The sequence below is a fragment of the Anarhichas minor genome, unplaced genomic scaffold, assembly GCF_050575085.1.
Source record: "Anarhichas minor isolate MPS153535 unplaced genomic scaffold, ASM5057508v1 ptg000037l, whole genome shotgun sequence".
Classification (NCBI taxonomy): Eukaryota; Metazoa; Chordata; class Actinopteri; order Perciformes; family Anarhichadidae; genus Anarhichas; species Anarhichas minor.
Genome location: NW_027466483.1, coordinates 1,027,501 through 1,032,500, shown reverse-complemented (window position 1 = coordinate 1,032,500; position 5,000 = coordinate 1,027,501).

The following is a 5,000-nucleotide window of genomic DNA, read 5'->3' as shown; positions in this document are numbered from 1 at the left end:
AAATATGGGAATGCCACCATAATGGGACGGGAGATGAACAGCGACGAGATGGTCGTCTCTTTTTTACATTTGCCGGTGTACATAACGGATGACCAGATCCATAACCGCCTGAAAGAGTGGGGAGTTGGAGTGGCATCTGCTATTAAGAGGAGGATGTGGCCAGGGACGGATGTGGCGGATGGGACTCGGTACCTAAAAGTGCAATTTACTGACGAGGTGAGATCTCTCCCATATTCTACACGCTTTCAGACCGTGGAGGGATTCGAACATTTTAGGGTTATCCATGATAGGCAGGAGAGAATATGCAGGCTGTGTCTGAAGCCTGGGCATATTTTCCGTGATTGCCCGGATTTCAAATGCTACAAGTGTGGCGGAAGAGGACACTATGCCCGTGAGTGTGGGAGAGAAGAAGAGGATGAGTTTGATAACAGGAGAGCAGAGGCATCGGAGGAAGAAGAAGGACATGGTGGTGGGAGTGGATGGGAGAGTGCGGAGGTGCAGGTTGTGACGCAGACTGAGGAGAAGAGCCAGCCGGCAAGTGCCTCCAGAGAGATGGCGGGGGAGAACCTGGAGGAGGAGTCAGAGGAGAGACGGAGGGAAGGTGAGAAGGAGACTACGGTGCCGAAGTCTGGCAAGATAATTGGAGGAGCCCAGCCCAAGGGAGCATCTGAGTCGAAGAGGGGAGCACCTGAAAAGTCGGGAGAAATGGAGGGAGGTCAAGGTGGGAGATGTGCACAGGACAAGGGGGAGGAGATGGTTGTGGAAGGACAGGTGGGAGAGAAAAGAAAGGCAGAGGCATTAAGGAATGGAAAATCCAGTGAAGAAAGGAGGAAGAAGGTGTGAAGCGGGTAAGGTTAGCATGTTGTCTTTGTATGTTGTTTGGTTTTGTCTCATGGTCACCGTCTTATCATTTAATGTAAACGGGTTAAGAGATATGGGGAAATTGAATAACATTTTGAAATTGTATGAATCTGATTTTATGTGTATACAGGAAACAAACTGGGATGATGGGATTGTAGAAAAGGTGAAGAAGAGGTGGAAGGGGGGGTTGTATTACAGTAATGGAGCAGTAAACGCAAGGGGGGTAGCAATTCTTGTGAATATGAATATAGTTCATAACGTAGTGCAGGTGTATAAGGATAGTAGAGGGAGGCTAGTAAGTATAGAGTTTGATTATGTTGATAGGAGGTTTAGGTTAGTGAATGTATATATGCCTGTCGTCGAGGGGGAGAAAAGGCAGGTTATTGTTGAATTGAAGCCGCTGTGTACTCCCGACTGCATAGTGACAGGTGATTTCAACATCAAATTAAGTAGGTTAGATGTGGGGAAAGATGGAGTGTTTAGGGTGGAGAAATCCAGGAAAATGTTAGTGGAGATGATAGAGGAAGGGAAATTAGTAGATGTGTGGAGGTATTATAATTTGGATAGGAGGGAGTACTCAAGAAGGCAGGTAAGGGAGGGGCAATTGAAGCAGTCTAGGATAGATTTTGTGTTGGTAAAAGAGGATATTATGAGATTTATAGATGATACTAGGTATAAGTTTAATACGCTAAGTGACCATGCTGCTTTATTGTTCAAGATTAGAGGGAGGAGAGGAGAGGGAGGAGGGGGACAGTGGATAATGAATGATAGTATTTTGGAGGATAAGGAATATCGTAGGCAAGTGAGGAGGTTATTAATGGAGAGACTTGACTATATAAACAGTATTGAAGAAGATAGTATAGATGTGGGGGAATGGTGGGAAACAATAAAGGGAGAGGTTAAGATTTTGAGTATAAGATATTCTAGGAAAAGGAACAGGCAACGGAGGGAGAAAGAAAGGGTGCTTCGGGAGGAATTGAATAGGGAACTGAGTAGAGCTGAGGATGAGCCAGGGTACAATATAGAGGGGTTTTTGAGGGTCAGGGCACAATTGGCAAAGTTCGAGAGGGATAAATGTAGGGGAGCAATTTTAAGGAGTAAGGCAAAATACACGTTAGAAGGAGAGCGATGCACGGCATTCTTTCTAGGGCAGGAAAAGAGGAAGCAAAGTAGGACATATATATCAGAGTTAGTGGATGGTGAAGGGAAGACAGTCACGGACTATGTGGAGGTGTTGGAGACAGTGTCACAATATTTTACAGAATTATTTAAGAAAGGTGAGGTAGATGAGGGGGCCATGAATGAAGTGTTGGAGAATATCGATAAAAGGATAGGAATTGAGGATAAAGAGATGTGTGAGGGGGATATAGCGGAGTGTGAGATACAGGGGGCGATAGAGGGACTGCAAGCTGGGAAGAGTCCAGGGAGTGATGGGTTAGGAGGGAGGTTTTACAAAGAGTATAGGGATTTATTAGGGCCAATATTATTGAAAGTTTATAGACATATAGAGAGAGGCAAGAGATTGCCAAGGACTATGGGATTAGGGGTGGTAACCTTGATTTATAAGAACAAAGGGAGCAAATCAGAATTAGAAAACTACAGGCCGATAAGTGTATTAAATAATGATTATAAAATTTTGACTAAGGTTTTAGCGAATAGGATAAAGAATGTGATTGGTGGAATTATAGACATATCACAAAGCTATAATATACCGGGGAGGGATATAGCTGACAATATTAGTACTATAAGGGAGGTGATCAAGTATATGAAGCATGATGGGAGGGGGGGGGTAGTGTTAAGTTTAGATTTAAGTAAGGCTTTCGATAGGGTGGAACACAGGTTTTTATTTAAGATATTAAAGGGATTTGGTTTTGGGGAGCGGATGGTTGGATGGATTAAGTGTATATATGGGGAAGCCAGGAGCTGTGTGAAAATAAATGGGGTTTTAACAGACAGCTTCAGGTTAGAGAGGTCAGTGAGGCAGGGGTGCCCCCTAAGTCCAATATTATATGCCTTATCAGTAGAACCAATGGCGAGTATGATCAGGAATAACATGGGGGTAAAGGGAATAGAGCTAGAGCCAGGGCAGACTGTCAAGATAAGTAGTTATGCAGATGACACAACCATTATGGTGAGGGATAAAGAGAGTATAGAGAAGGCTTTGGAGTTAATGGATGTATATGGGAAGGCAGCGGGGGCTAAGGTAAACGTAGGGAAGTCAGAGGTTATGTATATAGGGGATGTAGAGAGAAGTGAGTTAGGGTTTAAGGTTAGAGAGGATTGTATAAAGATGTTAGGGGTGTATTTAGGGGTAAGGGAGGTGGTGGGGAGAGATTTGACATGGACAGGGGTTTTGAACAAAATGAAAAGCGTGTGCAGGTTATGGAGGAATAGAGGGTTAAAGCTGAAGGGCAAAGTAGTGGTCATAAATTCTCTAGTGTTGTCAGTGTGTGTGTATGTGCTAAGAGTACTGGATATGCCAGAATGGGTTAAAAAAGATATGCAGAAAATAATAGTGGATTTCCTGTGGGAAGGGAAAGGGGTGAGGATTGCATATAAAACCTTGATTGGGAAAATGAAACAGGGAGGTTTAAAACTGACAGATCTGGGAGTTAGGCAGAATGCTATAAGAATAAAAACTGTCATTAAATATCTTTTTGGAGAAGGTGAACATGGTTGGAAAATAATTTTTAGACAGCAGTTGCAAAAGGTTGGGAGGATGGGGGACAGCTTTTTCCTAATGAAGAGCAAAAGAACAATGACCCTGGGGATGTCAGAGGTGTTTAAAGAGGCATTAGAAGCATGGGGTAACTTCATTGAAAATATAAATTACGAGTGTGAAGAATTAAAGGATATTATAAACCAACCGCTATTCATGAACAAGAAAATAAGGCATAATAATAAGGAACTGTATCATAAGCTACTTTATGATGCTGGTATTCGACAGGTTAGGGATGTAATGTATGAGGTCATACCGGGGTTTTTGAGGGTTGAATGCATTTATGATAGTGCGTGTGAGGTGGAGGAAGAAGTGAGCAGGAAAGAAATCGAGGGTATTTACAGTAGGATTAAAGACTGTATACCTGAGAGATGGAGGGACATTATAGATAGGAACATAGTTAAGGAGAAAACAAAACAGATACCCAATTTATATGTGGTGAAGGAGGGTGGGAGGAAGAGCTTAAGAGAAGTGACTGTAAAAAACATATATGATATATTGATAAAGAAGGAATTTAAGGCCCCAGCAGCAGAAAGGGTGTGGGGGGAGGTGTTCCCCCAGCTGGAGAAGGAAAATATATGGGCAAGTCTGAATGTAACATATAATAGCCTTGAGTGTGAAAACAGTGACTTTATGATGCGACATAACAGAATATACACAAAAGTGGTGCTGCATAAAATAAATGATGACATAAGTGGGGAGTGTGATGTGTGTAATGGTGGCCATGAGACTTTTTTGCATTACTTTTTGGACTGTAGGGAGTTGCAGGGATTTTTTGGTTATCTGAAACAACTGCTAACCGCCCATTGTGAATTGGACAAGGACGGGTTGGTGAATTGGAGAACTGTGTTTTTGTTTGGTGTCACTTGTAAAAAGAAAGGACTGAATCTAGGGTTGTTGAACTTTATCTTGAGTCACGCACGGCGTGCAGTTGTGTTAAGGAGGAACTATGCCTATTTTGAGAAGAAAAAAGTGGATGTCAAAGCCTTATTTGAAATGATTGTTAAAAGGGACATTAATTTGATTTATAAATATGGAAATGTAGAGGCAGAGAACTTTTTTGTTGCAGATAATACGCTGATTGATGTTGGGAAAAGTGGGGATTTGTGCTTTAATTTCTAATTTAAGCAGGTGGTTGGGTGTATATGGTATTTGATAAGGGAAAAAAAAAAATTGTTAAACAAAGATGTATGGAGGGAAAAAATTGATGTTTTGATAATAAAAAGATAAAAAAAAAAAAAAAAAAAGTTCGCGCCCGATCTCATCCGATCTCGGAAGCTAAGCAGAGTCGGGCCTGGTTAGTACTTGGATGGGAGACCGCCTGGGAATACCGGGTGCTGTAAGTTTTTTCACTTCTCTCTCCAAAAGGCAGAGGACACTGCTGCTTTTTCACTTGAGAAATATGAGAAAAAGGCAAGAT